Below are 21,625 nucleotides of genomic sequence, written 5' to 3' on the forward strand. Positions count from 1 at the left end.
GACAGAATCCAGGTATGTAGGAAAAAAACAGCCAAATATTTTTTGCTATGTAAAACTCTCATTATTTTACAGCACCTCGGAGCAGCATTAGCTTCCCCATAAATAAGATGCTGGGCACAGAGCAGTGGCTCACCACTGACTGCCACACACAACAGAAAGTTGTTGTACTCATATTTCAGTACAGAGTTGTGTGATATTTATATACACACATATAGGCTTTTCAAAAATTGGGAGCACATATTCTATATAAGGAGTATAACAGCAACTTCTTACCAATCAAACTCAGCCGATCAGTCCAAAATTGCTACCAGACTTTCTGTCATACAAGTTTTCAGGTCAAAGCTCACAGTGTGAGCTGTGTGTTGTGGAGAGTGGTACCTTAGTTTTGGGAACACAAACACAGACTTTCCTCAGCTCCCCTTCAGGGAAAATGAAAGACTAGGTGGTGGGAAATGAAGCAGAGTCAATAGGGTAGTATTTTGAGTGCAAGGTCCTTAACAGGTTTGTTATATACCCAGAAAAACCCTAGGTTTATTTATAGGCCAGTCCTAGTTGATGTCACATCTAGAATCACGTTGTCAGTCACAATGGATCAGACCACAGCATGAGGAGAAAGTGATTCCTATCGCTGAACTAATTAGATTAATCAATGCACAAAAGAGAGAACAAGTGCCAAAAAGTTAAATTTTCGTTTAAATAATTTAAGCCCTGAAGTGCTTTTATTCTGTGTCTTAATGCGATATAACCAATGCATTAGTCTTAACAGATCAGAAGGATACTAACTAAGAGGGAAAATATTCTACTGTCCCGAGTGTAAAATGAGGGCAGAAAGGAAAAAGCGTTGTGATCTGACAGCTTCTAATACTACAGTGTCCTGGAGAAAGAGAGAAGTGTCTGAAAGGGTTTAGTGTCCATACAGACCCATCACGTTTTGCACGCTGTGTGCAAGGCTGGTACCACTTGCCCCAACAGCAGCATTTTGGTGTCAGCACATCCCTCCTGGAGTCTGAGATCCAAGAGCTGGTTGGCCTGATCCAGTATCTGCAACACAGCAATCAGATCTCCTTAGCACAAGGGAGCAAGATCAGAAAGGAAACCCATAACAATCCCTCTCCCATCTCATGGCCCAGAGCAGCTGTGCTGTTGTCTGCAAGGATGTGAGCTTACACGCGAGCAGCACAACCTGCTCCTCCAACCCCGTGCAGGAGTCTCACACATCAGGGGGAAAGAATTGGAGAGGTCTGCTTGCAGGAGGTGTTAAATAGAAAGGTCCCCAGTAAGGGCAGGTTCGCAGGCTTTTTCTCACCTGCCTTCTCTGGGACAGGACTTTACACTCATCCAAACAAATTAACAATTCATTTCGAACCCTGACATGAAGATTAACCCTGCCAATTAAATCCATAATCTCTTGCTGCCGACAAGGCTCACAGTTGCCATGTGGATGCTCGTCCACTGGGACCTGAAGCAGGGCCATTCTGTTTAATTAATGCTGCATCCAGGATACGGTGTAGCAGATATTCAAACATATTCCAACTATATAAACCAGAGCTGTTATCTCACACCTCACTGATGTGCCAGACAGCGTTTGATGGATACCTTGAAAAGGGCATAGTTTGTCTCAATGCTTATGGCAGCTTTTGCTGCACAAAGGAGATACATGAGCCGATACAGAGTCATCCAGCCATCATGTCGCTGTACGGTTGTAGAAAATGCTTCTTGGTCATTTCCACAACAGAAATATAATTACGAGTTCAACAGGACTGAAAGGTTTTTTTAAGAGGATTGTAGGTAATAGCTGAACTTTATGACGAGACAGCACTGTGACAACAGCAGCCTCCAGGTAAAACACAGGCACAGGCTGCTGCAGCAGGAGAGGCATCCACCCTTGTTTCTGGCAGAGAAGAGTTTCTCTTGTATTTCATAGATTTGTGTGGCAGAGAGACAAAGAAAAGCAGAGAAACAGGACAGCAATGAGACCAAGCCACGGGTCTGTACCCTCAAGAAGAGTGCCAGGGGCAAGGCACTGCGTGCTAAGTGTTTGGAGCTATGGGTGCAGGCAAAGTCTTGCAGTAAGTGGCAGCACTCAGAAAGACAGCATTTTGCACATTAGCAATACACAGCAGGAAAAGAAAAATCAACAAGACTCTGCCAGTCTTTTCCTCCTGCCTGAAATACCTGACAAGACACTGGGTTCTGGCTCAGGGCTGGAGCAAGAAGGGGCAGCAGCACTGCATGGGAGGGCTGCTTCAGGAAAGACAAGTTAGGTGTGATCTGAACTGACAGGAGCAGGGAAATGTGTGAAATACAATAAAGAGGAAAAGTGATGCTCAGTCACCTCAGGGCTCTCGGTAAACCAACTATAACAAATTGGGTCAATTTCCCTTTGTTTCTATAGGTTTTGCCATATATAATTAAAAAGATGCTGCCCATTAAAGCGCTTTACAAAGTTAACTAATACTCTATAAAATCTATGAATAATATTAAATTAAAGACTACAGAACCTCTCTGGACATCTAAACCAGGAAATTGCTGGTGTATAAAGTAAGCAAGCAACAAAAAAACCATAATTTAGTGCCTGTTACAACTAGTAATCCAACGGGTGGAACAAGTGAAGGTATTGCAGAACTGCAAGGAGCATTTGGATTGTATAAACACACAACATAAATGGTGTCAGAGGTCATACTAGGGAGGTATTTTCTTCTTTAACAGATCCTTCATTTAAGAGGTACAGCAAACCCAAGAAAGGTTTGAGAACTCGAAGATGCAGAAGAACCAATCACTATTTAAATAATGGAGGCATCTTCAAAGACCTGTGCCATGTCACCAGAGAATCGAGTCTTCATGTCCTCAGGGTTTGTTTCAACAGGATTTGTCACAAGAACAAAAACCTCACATGATCTTTCACATGGGCGGATGAATGTGATGTGGCATTTAATGCAGGACTCTAAAGCTTCCTTGTTGATTCCTGGTGGTGTTGCCTTCATTAAGTCACTTGATACCAATTCTCACTAGAATTTGGGGCTGGGACAAGGGGAGTAATTTGCTGCTCTCTACAGAATTATTTGGCAATTTGTTGTTTTCTGAAGCTGTCACACTTTCTTCTAGGAACTCCTGCTATACATAGCTCTTGGGTGGGTGCCAGGTATGTAGCTTTTCCAGGCAGAAGCCCAAATCAAGCTGCAAAGCACCTGACTATCAAACACAGCACACAGAGTATACTGGTGTGTGGACACAGTGAAAAGCAAGTAATCTGTTGGTTACGTACCATGGGAGTTGATAGAAAAGCCCAGGTAGTGCTAAGGGCATCATCCTTCCCTTTTGCAATCAATCTGTGCTTAAAATTATTTATCAAATGCAAGCTTGTCAAAGCCACAACAAACACCATCAGAGCTCAGAGTCCTGCTCAAGTCATATCCATGTATTTTGCCCCCTGTGCTCAGCAGATCTATAGTGTGACCCCAACATGCATTACTGCACATCACAGGCTGACCTGCCCCAGCCCCACTCCAACCCCTACCTCTACCAGCAGCTCCATGAGAACTCAGCCTCCCGCTTCTGCTCAGATCATCTTCAACCAGCAATCTTTTGCATCTCCTGTCATTAAGCCTTCTGTCTGATCACAGCCAAGCAGCCCTTATGGGGATCTGGCACACACTTACAGTCCAAAGACGTTGGGAAAATGACTTGAAGGCTATTTAGAGAAGATTTCTGTGCCTACAACAGTTCACAGTTCAAGGGAAACCCCATCTCTGCCTGCAACACAACTGCTGAACACATGCTGTAAGAAAATTTCATCATCAGTCTTGGGCTGGGATGTTTTAATGTAATGCAGGATGGTGATCCAGGATGAACCAGGCCTGGTTCTTCAGTCCTCTCTTTTGCTCTCCTACAAACACTCTCCATCCATTTACAGTGGTATGGCTTTTCCCAAGCGTAAACCATCCCCCACAGGCTCCAGCAGGCATCTCTCCCACTCCTTCAATTGCATCTTAACTACCCTCTTCATTCCAGACAACTCCACGCCAATCACTGTTATCTTGGCTACCTTGAAACTATAAACCCTGAGCAAAGACCAGCCATTCTATTCCTGCCCTCAACTGTTCAGTCTTTCCCTTCCCCCTCACACCTAAATTGCACTGATCTTAAAATCCCTGCACAGAGCAGGGGGTGACAAATGAGCAGGAGGAAGGCAGGGAACAAGGCTTCCTGTGCTCACAACACAAGCGTTTGCTGTCATAGCTCTCCTTGCCAGCTCAATTCACTTGAGCCAACGACTGAATGAAATTAATAAGGCTGTGTCCCGGTCTCTGCTATGCTAAGTAAGAAGTAATCTTGCCATTGCTGGCATGCATTCTTGGCTCTCTGGCAGACAGAGCTGGCAAGAGGCACCATGAGATGCCAAGAGATGCCCCTTCCTAGGTTACACACAACTCCATCAGCAGCAGGGCAGCCCTTTTGCCTGGGGTCTGGCACCAGGACACACAGCTCACACCACAGCAACAGCTCCTGTGCCAACACTTGTTGGAATAATGATATTTTCAAGCTGACGCCTGCAGAGATGTTTGTATTTTGCTTCCATGCACCTCAGGAGTGTTTTCTTTTAATTGATCTCACAGCCTGGGATTTGCCTAAAATACTTAATGGTTTAATGGCCTTGCTTCCAGGAAGATTTTTGTTCCCTTTGAACAGGCTTCAGTGCAGAGTAATGTGTCATGTGTTTTCTTAAAGATCTTGGGCTTTCTGGGCTCCAGAAATCCAGATGCTGCTTTTCCGGCTCTCATGCCTTGGCATCTCTTTCCTGCTCTTGTCTCTTGGCAATGAAATGAAACCAATTTGCAAGAAAATCTACTGCAGACATTGTCTTCAGCTGAGTGGAAACCTCCCGGTTCTTTTGCTGTTGCTGGCTTAGGAACATTCGTGGTTTCTGGCATGTCCCTGGCAGGTATGAAACCTGTACAACTGCTGAATCACAAGCTGCGCAGGGACTGATGCAACACAGCGCGTTGTCAATTTTCAGGGGTGGCCTTTGGCTGAAAATCCACTGGGAGGAGGAAGAAGCGAACAATGAAGACTTCTATGGGGATGCGGGGGTGGAGAGTGGGCCACAGGCCAGCAGCAGCCGGGAAGAGGTAGCCCAAACCAGAAAGGGCTGTGTGGCTCGTGCAGCTCAGCCCTTGGAGGAATGGGCAGAGCTCCTGGGAAGGGTGGCTCATTTGTAATGCTGCTGATTCCCAGTGTGATGGCTGCAAACAGGGGAAACGGCGTCACACCTGTCTGACAGCCAACAGGAAAGATGACACCACTCCTACTTACCCAAATACACGTGTAACATCCTATTCTATCACTCTGTGCATCCTAGGTCTCTTCTAGAAAATTATTAAGGAATACAATTAGAAACACGCTCCATGAAGAAAAACGCTAAGCAACTTTTGGTTTTGGGCAAAGACACTCTAGGATTAAATTTGGTTTTCTGAATCAGTTCACTAACAGCTGAAAGAACCCACTCTGTGGAAAGCATCTGAAATCAACAGCTGAAAGCCTGAACTGCTTCCCTCTCTAGAAAGGAAGAAATTGTTCCAGACAGACCTTGCTATTGCTAGGCCGTAAGGAAACATGCTGGGCAGCTCCTCTTTGGAGGCACATGCAGAGATACTCTATTCAATGAGCAAGGCTGCTGTCTTTTGAAAGGACAGAGGTGTAATACAAAACGATCAGCACCATAAGAATTTCCTGGCCACAGTGATCTGTTGGTAATGGACCGTAAGTATGTGGCAGAGTTTGCATTAGTATAAACAGGCAGCCTAGTAAATTAATGCTGTGTTAGTCATGACAATAGCAGTCATGGCCTATTGTAACATAACCAGAATTCATTAGGTGCTTCCCTGTCATCCATATGAATAATAATAACAACAACAATTACTACTTCAAACAAGAACAAGTTTGTCCTGCTCTTTTAAAAGCAAAAATATTGCTGTCCTTATTTCAAAGATGGGAACCCAAGATAAGCAAGGAAGGTGACCTAATCATTGTTATTCTCTGGAGTACACAATCACTCATAGTGTTTTGGCACCTGGTTCATTTAGCTAATTATTTTTGTGATCCACCCATAAGTAGAACAACAGAGACAAGGATTTTGAAATGGAGAACAGACGTAAGACTGTGCTGCTTTGTGCGATACTGAATACTCCTCTCATTACCTCTGACCGGAGGCAATGGCTATAGGAGTATTTGGGAAAGAAAGGTAGAATATGATGGCTGAACGCATCCTGCTTAGATTTTGGGTCCAGACCTAGTGACCAATCAAAAGGTTCATGCACATTTTTGTTCTACTATAAAGCTCTTAGTGTAAGGGACAGACACAAAAAGGAGACAAAGATTTTAACACCTGTCTCAAATTATGACTCTTGGGTCCAGAACCAGACCTGGTGTCACTGCAGCTGGATTCAACATGACCTGGAAAGGACAGAGGGCCACCCATCTCTATTTCCACAACCAGCATGAAAAAAATACACCTCACCAAGCAAAGCCAGGGCAATAGTTACCAATCACTTCGTACTTCCAGTAAGCCTGCCCTGGAAAACTCTCCAAATATTGCTTACCGATCAGTTTTTACTATATCCTGCTTTTTGTGCTGAATTCACCAAGCACACAAGTATGCTACCAGTTTTGCCTACCTCAGTTGTTTATTTCAGAAAGCAGAAACTTCTACTTTCAGCTTCAGATACCCAAGCTCAATCCCTTTATAAGAATAAAAGTTTAAGTTTTTATATCACAACCTCCAAACTCTTGATAAGCACTACAGTACATATCCACCAGTCCTACAGTCAGCCTGCATTCTGTGCATATCAGATGAATCATTTTCCAGGAGGACATAGAAGTCAGTGGACTAAATCTCTAGCTCCAGAGCAGGACAGGGGACAGATCAGGAGCTGCACTACGTTCTGTGTAATGAAGGAACTATTTCACCCCGTGCCTACATCGGTCATGTTTCAGTAATGCTGGAGGGTGCCAAGCTAGAGAAAACCACAGTGAAAAAGGTACTCAGAATGTTCCTGCCTTAAACCAACTTATTCCTGACTGTGCTGGAAATACAATTACCCTCCACCGCACCCAGACCTAAGTCAAGATGCTGCCAGAGTGACAGGATGCTGTTTCTAGGGATATTTCTCACACAAGCAGTTTCATCCTCATGCTAAGCTCAGTCATCCTCCAAAGTCACAGCTGAGACCTTCAATGCTGGTGTGTGACGAAGAGAGACACATTCATGAGAAGATCCACCCTCTCCCAGTCTGCAACATCTCCCATTGACGCCTGTGCCCGTACTTCAGCCTGAGGCTTGGCAGGCAGGCAGATAGCTGCTTTGTTATCTAAACAGGTGGCACAGGCAGCAAAGTGAGTGACTTTGGCATTCCAAGATTTGTGCAATCGTATCCAGGAGTTTTCAAAGCTCTTGGATTTTGCAAGAGTTTGCAAAGCTGCAGGAGGCATTTGAGACCATCGCCCTCGAAAAATCAGCTCAAACACATCTCTGTTCCTCACTGGCAAAAATAAACATCACCACTGTCAGCCACATATATGTTGAAACATGGAAGAAATGGGCTATTTTCTTCATCTTCCTGCCCTATTAACCAAATTGACAAATGTTGAGGAGGATAATATGCATTCCTGAGGTAGACAGAACAAGGGGAGGATGGTGGAATTTCAGGTGTCAGCAAAGAGAAGTAAAGAAATCTCATTGGCTTTGAGCAATGAATACATCTGACAGGGACCCATGAGAAAGGGAAACCCCAAAGGGGTCAAATCACTCATTACATTGTCAGTGCTGTGTTTTGCCCTGTCGTGCCTTTCCTGAGCCAGCTGCTCTGAAGCAAAGGTGGGTGGTAGTGACTGCCTGACTGCAACATTCTTCCAAGCTTAGAAGCCCCTGAGTCTGGCACATCCCCCAACCTCACTTAATTGCCAGGAAAGATCTTCTGATGGAATGGCAGATGCAGCTTCTTTCCAACACACTCAGTTCCCTCAGTTCAGGAAAAGACCAATGTACCTCCCTGCTCTTCGTCTTCCCTCTTTCCAGACTACAATCCACCAGTAAGGGTTTGGATATGGGGGAGAAGTATAGCACTTCATAAAGCAGAGTGTAATGATCTTCCATCCCAAACCCACGCCAATCCCCACCCTGACACTCTTGTTCACCTTGTTCTAGGTTATGTCTGATAACTGACTTAACTGTAACTTCCACCAGACATGTTAAAAACAATGCTTTCTGGGGGATTTCTGTTTCAAGTAGCACAGTCCATTATTTGCAGAACTGGTAATAAAGGGGCCGAGTGAATCCTGCCAGCATCCAGATGACAAAGTATTCATTCAATGCATAAACAAATATTGTTGCATTGCATCACACGCCCTATTCACAGCCTGCAGAAGCCCCTTTTCTCCCCAGCAGCTCTGGTCAACAGCAAACCTCTTTGTCTAGTGCCTGCACAGTGTTTGGTACAATGGGAGGCTGTTAATCGCCCCTGCTCTGCACGCACATGACCTGGTTGGCCTTGCCTTGGAGGCTAGCTGAATCAAGTCATGGTTTTCCCACGTAAGTGATATAAAAGAGCAGCCCTGCGCAGCAGACAACTGATGGATCAGATTGAAATAGCAAACTAATGCTGGTCTATCCAGGCCACTAAGAATCAGAAATCAGATTAGGAAGAAGTCACTTACTGCACTGTCCTCCAACTAGGCATTGCTCAGGGGATAAAATGGAAGGACTATTAGAAATGAAATGACCAATCTACACTAAAACACAGGATGAAGTCTGCACTAAGGTACGTTGTGCAAAGGGTACATTGTTCAAAGGGTACATTGTTGGGTGACGACTGAGAGCAGCAACCTTTAATTACCTCCAAATGCAACACCTCCATCGCTCACTTCAACTACTGGAGCAGGCAAGGGTATGATGCTGAGCTACATAATGATGGAGCAGTGGAAGGGTGGACAGGAAGAAGAGGAAATGAGGCTTTCTTGAAAATGCAGTATCCTTTGTAAATTAAAAGGATTTTTCTTCCAAGTTAAAGATGACAGACATTTTCCTCCGGTTCTGCAGGATACAGGATCACTTTGCTCCTCATTTGAAGATGATCTTAATCTGTCTAAAGAATGCATCAGAAGAGCAAGAACACACTGCAAAGAATGCCATGCTAACATGGGAAATGCATTGCAAAGCTTAGATTGCGCTGTCCATGAGGCTGGAGCAATATGTATTTCTTATTTTTGTACAGTGCCTTGCACATTGAGCTCCTGACCCCCTAACAGAAAATAATCCTGAGGTACCAAGTATAGTGGCAGAATCTAGTCCTACATGGAATCTAGTCCTACCCAGACAAAACCAACCTGACTGCAGGCAGGTGAAGGGCTAAAGTTTGCTGGGAGGGCAAGCGGGATGGTAAGAGATAGAAAGAGATAGAGATAGAGAGAGACAGAGAGAGAGAGAGAAGTATTTGAGGCAGCTGTCTAGGTGTTAAAAGCAGTGACCAGAACCATAAATTGGGTGGAAACCTCCAAGAGCAGGAGTTAATCTGCAAAGCAGCCCATGAACAAGAGAAAAGAGGACAACTATCAGGCCCCAGCTCAGCCTTTCTGCCCCAGGCATCCCACTCATGGGAGAGCATTAGGTGACTTTCTGACTTTCTGGAGAGATAGACCCTGTAAGTGCCTCAGGCAATGTCCCACATGTTAATATGAAGTGATGGGACACTGTTGTTGTGTATATCACTATGGAGATGGGATGCTCCAGTGAGCTCATGTTTCTGTTATTTTGAGCCTGGTAAACATCTATGAAACTTTTTTCTTAGAAACATGTATGAAGAGCACTTCGTGCTACGTAAGATTACATGCACATCCACTGCTACTGCTCTTTAAAGAAAAGTTTTTCACTTCTAAATCATGACAGAAATAATTTCCTAACATCTCTGAGACGGCTGGAAAAGTTATTAGTTTATATGAGCATATACATATATACAGCTGTGGGTGTGTAACTGTGGGTTCCAAGGGGAATGTGGAAACCCACCCAAGCAGTGAGGCCTCTCATATTATGCAAGCTTCAACCTGCTTTTCTATTCTAAAAGAGGATGTTCATCAAAAAGAAAAAAAAGGAAACCGTTTATGGTGGTTGGGTTGGTTTTGCCCCTTCAGCCCTAACTGTCCAAAAACTGTTCAAAACAGTCGCTTAGCAAAATAATCTCAAAACATGTCAGAAAGGTTCAGAAGATATCGATTTTAAATAGTCAAGACCCATATTCCCAATCCTTGCAATTCTGCCTCTTGAGACAACACTCCTGCAGGTTCAGCCCACAGCTAATGCAATTCCGCTCCCAGTCCTACCTGCCAGGAGACCCCTCTCCATGGCTCAGAAGCATGAGGACTCCCCACAGCTCCTCAGTCAGAAACTGGCTCCACGTGGAAGTGCTTTTGCTGGGTTATTAGAGGGTCCAGCTCAACAGCCAGTCAGCCTGGTGGGCAGCAGTCTCAGACTTGAAAGCATCAGGAGAAACAGACCAAGACCCAGTCAAAGACAACAGTGCTAAATGCGTATAAATAGCTGAACTCCAAAAAAAAAATAATTAAAAAAAAATTTAAAAAAAAATAAATAAATGAACCGTCAAAGCTCTCCTCCCTTTACTATCAGCTATGCTTCGTGTTGGAGTACAGGAGACCACAAAGCTCATGACTGGAGAGAATAAAACAGATTTCTTGATTAAAATCCAATCCTATCATTTTCCAGCTTGTGGAACAGAGACAAAGCAACTTTCAAGTGTCTGTCATTTACCACTGACCTTTGAACAGAAATTTTCTGACAGCCCTTGTTTGTGTTTCCATCAGCAATGGGCTGTTTCACAGACTGCTGGCTGTGGGCTGCAAACGTGGTGAAGCATATGTGAGCCCACAGAGGTTTTGGTTTTTGCAGTCATCTGAATCCTAAAGCAATTTAAATATCGTTTAACTTTCTGCCATGTTAATGCTTTGAGAATCACAGGCCAGCTGAGAAGACATAAATATTTCACAGCCTGAAGTGGTCAGGGCTTTGTAGAAAGCAAAGCAGTCCAGTCCCTTTTGGTCCCACTGAGCTTAGAGTATGAACCCAGCAGGATTAATCCCCCACTCTGTGAGAGATTAGAGAGTCAATAGTGCTTTCCGCAAGTGCCAAACACACCTTTAAAAAACAAGAAATGTATCCCAAGTAGCTAAACCCAAATATTATCATTATTAATTGCAGTCAGCTGAAATCACGAGGACCTGACAGAGCAGTGTAACAAACAGCAAGCCTTGCAGATTTGACAGTGTTCAATGCTAAGTATTTTCTAATTGGCTGAAAATACTGTGATGAAATTTTTTAAAAAATGTGAAATTGGTGAGAAAGTTGTTTGTAATTTAAATACAATTTAACAGAATAAAATTTTGTACAACATTTTTTAAAACAGAATGAGATTTATCAAATATCATTCCAGAGATGTCCTTGATTATGTCTTAAATTCTACTTGTGTGTTTTAATTATTCTGATAATAAAATCCACAATACCTTTTATGTTAAATAAGGTGACAGAATAGAAATGACCTGCTGATTTTGAGCAATTTTACTAAATTCTCCTGGAAGAGCAATGCAAACCTCTGTTCCAATGTCACTTTGTACCATAGCTTTTCTTAACAATCTTGTTTGTGAGGCTGCAGTTAACTCAAGACTTTGTGAAAAAAGAGCGTGTATAAAAAAGGAAAAGGAACCCCACAAAAAACCACAATGAAACTCAGAGTTGTAGAAACCCACAAGCACTTTCATCAGCCTCACGTGTCAAGGTTGCCCTGCTCATCCCTACCTCCTGTGTGGGGCTGTGTCCCAGCCATGATCTTAGCCACAGCCACGTGGCCACTGCTCACTGCTGGGTCAGCCCTGGACACGTCAGTAGCCAACCCCTATGGTCACACAGCTCCTAAGAGCCTGGGAACTTCACAGATTTCATACAAGCTCGTACAGCACCCACAGCAGTGATCTAGCACTGCGGGCACTCAAAGCAAAAGGGGAACCAGAGATGGATTTTGGAGAAAAGCATTTCCTTCTTGCAAGGCACATCTATGAGGTTTTGGATACCTCACGGAAAAGATTTTCTGTTGATATCTCAACAACCCCATCAAGACAACTATCTCGGTGCACTGTAAATAAAAGCCTGACTTCTGGGAAATTCAAAGTTTTCAGTCCCGAAAGAGCTAGGACGAATAAGATGCATTTGCAGCAGCACAGTGTGAATCCCCTTCTTTCCAAGCTCACTGGCCACTTTGAGATACTTACACCTGAGCTATGGCTTCCCAGAAACACAAATATGGGTAAGTACTAGCTCTTTTTTTTTCTCACAGACATGGAAGAAACTCTCACTGGGAAACTAGCAAGTCCAATCCCACCAGCTGCCCAGCCATGCTCAGCTGCTTCTGGGGCTCCTGCTTCCTGCAGGAATGACAATGGCAACACCCCTTCACAGACCACCCATCTCTTCCTTCTGAAACAGCTTTTGAAGCCACAGCTCTTGTCCATCCTCTTTATCCCACCTGTGTAAGAAGCTCACGGAGCCTTTAGGCTTCCCTTAGAAGCACGGTGGAAACAAGGCACCTGCTTCAAACGCAGTTTTCTACTCCACTAAGATGCATACCAGGGTTATCGCAACCTGGAGGTCACAAAACTGTAGCTATGAAAAACTGTCCTTGACCAGTTTTTTCTAAGCTGGAAGCTTGTCAACAGCCCTGCAGCTGTTACATGAGGTATCTTCTAGGTTTATTTAACTTCATTCCCTCTCCCCCCATCTCTTAAGTATTTTCTTCAACATCCCAAGACACTTGCCCAGTGTGTTATAGAATGAACTGTATTTCTCGTGGACTATGGGTCATTTCTCATCATATATAGTGTGGTGATGCAGGGCAGACGCTTAGTGATTTGAGTTGCAGTTCAGACATACTAATCAGTATGATCTGTGAAGAAACTCCTGGTCTTTCAAAACATTCACATGGTTTCCAGCAGCAGATTGTATTGCAACAGGAAGATGTGGTTTTGTATTTCTTCATACTCTGACACTGGTGGTAAAAAACATTTCTTGATCTCAGGATAAAGGAGGGGGGAGGGAATTAAAAAAATTAAAATAAACAAACGACACCCCCCTCTCCGTATGCTTCACAATTCTCCTTCCCCTTCTCACTTTTTCATTTTCAAGACTTGCACTTGGATGTACTCATGTCTCTGGTGAGCTCAGAGGTTGCAGCACCAGGCAAGCAGCTTGGTAAAGTTTCATTTGCAGCCTGAATACTGATCCAGCTGAATACTGATCTTCTTGGCAGGCAAGAAGACCACTGCCTAGGATGACCAATGGCCCCGGTAACAGGCTGCTTTACATATGCTGAAATAAAAAAGGTGACTAATTCTATTACTGCAAAGTATCTACAAAGCCAGAAGCAGTCTTCCTCTTCCTGTTTACTGGCACCAAACAAGAGAGGTATATTAAATGTGGCTTTTTTTCCAGAAAGAACACCCTGCCTAGCAGAAGCAGAAACTTCTTAGCAAAGAAGCTCTCAAGGGCTCTCATCCAGGCTGCATTGCTTTGACCACCTTTTGCCAAGACCCTGAGCCATACGTGAGTTTTGACAATCAGCGCACAGGTCCAGATAGCTCCACCTTTCATTCATCCACCAGGCACAGCTCCCAAAAAGCTGCACACTGGAACTAAACTGAACTGGTAGGAAGAGAAGCAGAGGCAATCAGTGCACGGAGCACACAGAGTATTTGAGCCGGGAATGGGACCCAGCAGGCAGAAATGATGGGTGCAGGAAAAAATAGACTGCGATGAGGAGAGAAAACTCACAAATATGATCCTTGCTTGACTGAGAAAGGCACTCAATCTCACAAACCGCGTCAGGATTAGAAGTAGGCTTCCAAGCTTTCCTTTACATAGATTTATTAATATGCAGCATTATTTTCCACTGTGTACTAGGACTGTTATGCATTCTCCCAAAGCATTCAGGATTATCAATAAAATTTTGGATTCAAAAGCATGGAAAAAAATCAGTTTGGTTTTCCTCTCCACAGAGGCCCAGTGCTCCAATCCTAGCAAATGACCTAGATTCCTTGGAGAAGAAATTTAATCTCCCACAGGGAGCCCATACTGAACAGATCACAATATTTGTTCTCTGATCCAGTCACAAAGACGTCATCAAGCTTACAGCACGCTGACTTCTCATGACTAATCTGCACAGAAATATCATTCAGGAAGCTCTTTACAGAGAACAGCAAAATGCAAATACTGTGCTCAGGTTTTCAGCTAAATGGGCCTGTGACGCTGTGTTTTAATTTTATGTTAAATGTCCTAGCCAGAAATCTCATGTGGCAGCTGGTCCTGAGAATTCTGTAATATGATAATTAAATGTCTGCCTATAAACAAAGGTGTTTGTATTAAAAGTGCTTTCCCATGGCATTTAACTATGCAGCATGAATCAGAGGCAGGCACAGAAGCAGTTTTTCTTGGATCTGAGCAAGTCTCCCATTGCATCCCAAGAAACATAGAATGGCAATGTGTGATCTTTCCCAAGCACTCTTGGTCAGCACAGACCTAGCAACAAAGTGAATTAGGTCTCTTACATTTACAAAGTATGTATACCTTTTATTCCAAAGAATTCTCAAAGCTATTTACCAACTACATATCTATCTCAGCACTTGAGATTGCTGCTATATCATGGGTTGATTGCAAAAACAAAGTCTCACGTATAGACTTTGCAGAGTCTCTGGCTCTTCTTTTGGAAAGGAGTGCAAAGACTGGTACCAAAACCTCTGGCAAGAGGAAAAGAATCCTATGCCATTAAATCCAGCCACTTCCGAAAGACAGCTGTGTACAGAAACACCGGATTCCAGGACAGATAGTGAGAAAAAGTGTCACAGCCAGCTGTAAGCATGTGTTGAAATCAGGTGGCTGGGATATTACCTCCAAGGAGGCATCCACGCTAGAGACTTAATCCAAGAAGCATTCCCCACTTTCCTAATACACACCAGCCAAAGGCTTGCACAGGATTCTACCAGAAATTTTTCTTTATGCAGATATTGAAAGGTTGGGATAAACCTATGGCAAAAAGCAATAATGCAGGGACTCTGGCTGCCAGCTCTGACAGTGTCTTTGCTCAATTATTCCCACAGACTTTCTCATTTGGGTGCAGCACACAGCCACTGGGCTGGACAATACCTCCAGGCTAATAAACCCACCCCAAAACAGCAGAGCAGTGTAGAGGATCCAAACAGCTCCTTGGAATTCCACCCCTCTAGCTGGCTGATCTGGTATTGAGCCCGAGTTGACCCAGACGAGCCCTGTATTTGTGCTCACATAACCTCGCATGTAAGCTAACAAACTCTGACAGATAGCAGCGTACTGACTCTGTATAACTCAAATAACCAGAGGCCTGACTCTGCTCTATCGACACCAATCTTACCCTAGCATAGTGCCACTGATTTCTGTTGAAATACTGCCAAGGTTAGACCAATTCAGAGAGTTCAGATGTAATTTTGCCTATTGAAGGCAGGACTGCATTTTAAGTGAGAACAGACTTAATTACTGTTATTTTAACATGATGAGTTAAGAATTAGGAAAGGGGGAAAATAAAGAAAGACAGAGCTCCAAAAACTATAAACTTTAATCTCCCCATTGCAAGCTTAAAAAATGGTGGTAGAATTGAGGAAGGGAAGAGAAATTACCAAAGGGAAATAATGTCTCTCCTAACAAGATAATGCAGGGTTTGGGAAATAAAACCAAATAGAAAAAGCCTGGAGTTAAGAACCCTGCTGCTTAAAAGCAGCACTGAACTCCCATCACTGCAGGTAATAATGGAGTGGTTCTGCTTTGCTTTGTATTTAACATTCTATATTTCACTCCTGTTTACAGAACTCTGTGGAAAGCCAAGTTTTGATGTGGGATTACGGTGCAATGGCTGATGACCATATTAGCCATCTGGTCTCTTGCAGGTCCGAGCACAAGTCCAGGTCCTTCTCAGCCAACAGTCGTTGGCTAAATGAAATGACATCTCTGATTTGCGTGTCAAATGGTTTCCACTACCGCGCGCACATAAGTGTAGCTGCAGTTTGCTGTTTAGCACAGCTGAAACTCATTGAAGATCTGCAGGAAGAAGACTTCCAGCCGAGATCAGCCACTAATGGCTCACCTAGTAGAGCTGCCACCCATGGCCTAGGGAGCACTTGCCAAGTTCAGACATTGGCTGTGATGAATGAAGAACACATGCAATAATTCTAGCCACAGCTAAACAAGCTCAAGCACTTGGCCAGGAGCCAGCAGATGCAGCACCACACATTTTACGACACACAGGGAGAGGGAGTGAGATTGTCTATCTCCAGCAACAGACTAGGCTCAGCACCTTTGCTTTCTTATTTATGGTAAACCTGGTCTGCCCAAGGTTCATGCTCCAAAGAACTAAATATCTGCTGACATACACTCCAAATGATACCTGGAATTAGACTGAAGCACGCTCTAGTAATTGGCAACAGGCAAAAACCTTTATCTGCTTTAAATCAGAGCAGAGTGAAATGAAGCAGTTCCAGGCAGATCTGCTATGTAACAGAAATGCTTTGAATGCCCAGAGGAGCACAGCATAAAAATGGAAACAGCCCGATATAAAGTTCTGACGTCAGAGGGACTGTTTCCTCCAGCTTCAGCCAGCTCTAATAAAAATCCACAGAGAAATTCCAGAAGCAGCAATTATGTTGGAGTCCAAAAGACTTATTCAGTGTCTGCTATAAAAACAATTTTAAGAACTTATTTATTGGGGCTTTTGGTAGCCCTGGTGCACTGCCTCATGCCTCCTGCCGACAGACCCGCAGCCGGCTACCAGCCACGAGCTGTGCACTTGCTCCTCTGTTTGTGGATAAGAAGTGGTAACATAAATTAATGCAATGCACTTCCCGGAGGCTGCAGCAATCATTTCTTTCTCACAACTGTAGTAGCTAAATGCCACGTACAAGGGCTACTTCTGCTGTATCGCGTTGCTCTGCAGCATGGGCACCCACGCGTTTCTCTCCCATGCAGATTCAGTGACACGAGGACTGTTAGGTCTCACAGCTCTCCCTAACTGTTAGTCACAATTCTGGGTATTTCCCTCACCTTCACAGCCCCAGTCCTTCTCCAAAAGACTCAGCTTGCTTACACCTGACCCGGGTCTGGACAATTTCCCTCCTGCCTGAGGGAAGGACACCCACTGGGGGACAGATGAGTTATTTAATGGCCTCCTGATATTTTTGTAATGTATTTGAAAGGTGAAAGAGTAAGTAACACCATTATGCCTGGAGAAGCTGCCTGTTTCTCTCCGTGGTGTTTTCCACCCTCTCTTCAGGAAAAGAGACTGGCTGACTGCAGGCTCTGTACCAGGTGAGGAGTTCCCTGCAGAGCACACGTGTACACACAGTCACCCTGCACTGTGCCCACGGTCCTCACAAGAAATCAGGCCGACTTCCAGAGTATTTATAGATCTTGAAAAAGTGCCAGAACCCTATCTCTCCAAGAGGATGCACAATTTAACATTGTGCAAAGTCATTAAGCCTCACAACACCAACTGTTCAGCCCTGATCTGGTAATGGGGCACGTGAGCAGCTCGCATTCTTACAGGCACACTAAAATAGGGCTGCAACCCTATTGCAGACAGGAATACAAAATAAAACAATTGCTGACAATGGTACAGACATAAACGGACTCCTGTAAGTTTAGCATAGGTCTTTGCTGATGGCAAAGAAACCTGATGAATTTGCATTTTGCATTGCACAACAATTCTCTGCTCCCCCTTTTATTTATCAGAAGGAAATATTTTATGGATTCTAATTTTTATTTTATATTTTCACTCCATTCTGAAGGAATCCCAGGTTACAGCCTTCCAACACATGCTATCACACATACAGAAGGCCTTTGCAAACAGTCCAAGCTGTTAATGTGGGTGAGGTTGGTGGTATAAATTAAAATAGTTCTCTTGTACCCTTGACTTTCTTTAGCCTGTCTGATGGAGAAGATTAAGGCAATGCAAGAGGAAGTAAAAGTTCACAAACGGATGATTTGTCTAGGGATTTCCACAGGTTAGCTTTTATTTAAAGCTTTCTCAATCATCTTATCTCACTGGGCTTTAAAACTGGAACAGTCACCTTGGCACCTACATCTATTCCCTGGACTGTAGTTATAAAAATGGCTGGGGAGGCCACTTGAGTTACCAGGACACTGAGAGCCATCTGCCGTGCTAGCACAGGCAGATAATCAGCAGGCGGTTGAGGCAGCCATGGCAAGCAGGCTGAAATAAGATCTATGCACTACAGCCCTTCTTCCAAGAGTCACAGCCACTAGAATTGAGCAGATCTCAAATATTCAGCTTCTCAAATGAGATTTTATCAATCTCTAGACTGTAAGATAAGCTTGAAGCATGGACTAAGTATAACAGGCAATATATAGTGGTCTTTGCCAAGAGCTTGAGTTACAAACTCCTAACCTTGAATTCCCTTAAGCTCCTTCTCAGCAGAGCTGCATCCTTTCACACGAGACTGCACATGCAGCAAGACGGGTGATTTTTAAAATTTGACCAAAGATGTCAGTACCCAGAGTTATTTACACTGTTTCTCCACTCCATTCCCAGGCACATGTTTCTACAGAGTCAGAATAAAAAGTATTACTTCAGTTCCAAGGACTATTACTATTGGTTAGGTTAGTCAGGTCAATGCTCTAGGAGAGTTTCACTGAACTCATTGGAACTCTAACAGAGAAGAACCTGACCTTAAATCTCGCATCTGGACTTGTGAGTGGAGTCATTAATATAGCTTCATTCTACCAGACCATGAGCATCTCACTTCAGGGCCTCTATTGCACCCTAAGGCCTGGAATGACCTTTGTAAACAACTGACAAAAAGCAATGCCAAAACTTGCCAGCCCAAGAACGTTCACTGGGAGCAACTTCTATGCGGACCATGATAGCACTCTAAGAAATGTTATTCGTTCTTTTCCCTTAACATCTTTACTGCAGTCTGAGCAAACTGCATTTAATTGCTGCTCACTACTGCTTTAACAAAACCAAGTTCTTCTAATTAAAAAGTGGATATAAAGCCTGAAACCCCAAGTGATGGATAGACAGATAGACATATTGGCTGAAGGCGCCACAGCTGTTTCAGTGCAAAGCCATCTTCTGACTCTATGGCAAAGATCTGCCTCCTGAGTGGCAACTAGTGAAATGTATTTGATGTCTGTAGTTATCTGCTGCTCAGATTCAAGTCATTCCCAGTACCACACTATGGAGATCTTTCGCTGCCACAAGGGGCTATATGCATCCCATCTCCAATCTTTTACAGTTTTTAACTGTAGCTGTCTAGTCATGCTCTACATATGAGTTTGAAAGAACGTTATTGGCAGCATATTGCTTAAACTGGGTGAGAAACTACTTCTCAACCTGTTTTCAACCTCATAATTCAGCAGTGTCCAAATTAATTTTATGATAATCTCATGCATCAATAAATTCAACTCACAGGTGGCTGACAGAACCCAGGATTTTGAAAATTATGTGCATTCCCCTTCAGGGAACAGACACGGGCAGAAGCAAAGGCTTGATTGCAGCCTGTGTATTTTTAGATACGTTAATTAAATCTGCCACATCATTTTAGATAGATGGGTCTGCAACTTTAATCCCAAGGTGCTGCCTTTCAGAGGGGTTCCTGCGGGAGTCAATTATATTTTGTTTGCATAGTGTTAACAGGTGGTACCTGCAACTCTAAACTCTGGGCATGGAGATGAAAATCCAGAGAGCACTATCTATTCACTTCACTAAAACAATTGTAATTGCAAGCAAATATCTAAAAGCCTAAATATCTAAATTATCTTCCTCGAACTCCTCCTAAGAACAGTTTGTCCATCTATCCAAGGCCAGTTGCCGGTCAAGACTGGCTCCTTGCTCCAAAAGTCCCTAGGATAGGCTGCCCCTTTTCTCCCCAAACCTCACTGCTTCTGGTTTCTTCCCCAGCTCTAGCCTGCCAACACCCAAGCCTCGCCTCACAAATACAGGAAAGAGGTGAATTAACTTTTTCAGCAAGACCTTAATGAGGCTGAGGAAAAAGTAAAATAGAGAAGGAACATCTCAGGCATGACACTTTACACGTATGATTGAAAGTCTGAATCTGCTAAGCTAGAACATAGGCAGTGGAGTTAGATCACATTTCCTAATCACTCGGTTAGTAACCTTTAATTTCAAAGGCCCTGTGACAGCGATGAAGTTACATTACTACCCAGGACAACAGATGATTATTAAATGGGTATGTACACAATAGCCACAATAAGAGTCAGTAGGATTAATTACGATTGTCAGGATAATGGTGGGTTGGGCTCAAGTACTTTCAAAATAACTTGACATGGTTTCTGCTGCTGGTCAGAGAGATTTTAGGCTGACTTGAATAATGAACGTCCCACAGTCCTTTCCTTTGGTTTTGAGGAGATTTCCTTCCTTGTCCAATATTTCCACAGATTTCCTGTGTTAAACCAGGTCAAGCCCATGGCCCATTTAGCTGAAAAAGGTCCTCTTTAATGTATGGACACACAGCAGCAGCTATATGGTATAAGGATGAGCCTATGTTTTGGCTGTTTCTAAATTATGTTGGGAAAAGATTCCCCCCTTGTTTTGCCAGAGTTTGCAGTTTCTATATTCTATGAACACATCGCTTACTTCTGACGCCTGTTTTTTGGGGTTTTTTTTTGGTTAATGCATAGTACACTTGTGGTCTCTCCTCCAATCAGTCAATGAGTGCTCTGTCTAAGCTTTTCAACACTATTACTAGCCTTAATTTATAAGGTGTATATCTTCCAAGACCATACATCATCTTCAGTATTGTTAATCTCTGTTAAAAGTGATGACCTTTTATTCAAAATTCACTGCCAAAGAAATTTGCTTGGATGCAGAAGCCTGACGTTAGCCAGGTTCTAGAGATAATTTTTTTTCCGTGTAGATGGTACATAGGTGTGAACGTAAAGGAAGGTACAAGTTAATAGTCCTATCTCTCCAAATCTTAATGACTCAGAAGTCCTGACAGGCAGGACAGAGCTATTCTCTGATAAGGGAACTGTCAAAACAGGCCACACACTCACAGAAATGAGCATGAAAAAGACCAATGAGGCTACAGAATACATCCCTTGGAGGAAGGGCAATATTCCTGTTCACCACTGTACATTTCTTAGTGAACAAACATTCAGCCTAGCATTATTACACGTGACTCAGACAGTGAGGCATCCACCACATCCTCTGGGAAAATGTTCCAGTATTTGTTGAAAAGTTCAGCGCAAGTTCAACTTTCTACTAATTACATCCTTTTATCTTTGTTATATGCTCTTTAGGTCACCTTAAGAAACATCCCCCTCCTCTTACTAAGACAGAATATTTAATAAAACTTCTGCATTTTCTTCTCAATCCTAAAATAAATCTCCCCAAAGCATTATTCAACATTTACCTTTGTTAATTGCACATAAACAATCATTTTTCCTCACAAGATCAAGCTCAAAGAACACAGTATGACATACTTCATAAAAGGATGTTCTTGTGATATTTTC

Source organism: Phaenicophaeus curvirostris, chromosome 12, assembly GCF_032191515.1.
Source record: "Phaenicophaeus curvirostris isolate KB17595 chromosome 12, BPBGC_Pcur_1.0, whole genome shotgun sequence".
NCBI lineage: Eukaryota > Metazoa > Chordata > Aves > Cuculiformes > Cuculidae > Phaenicophaeus > Phaenicophaeus curvirostris.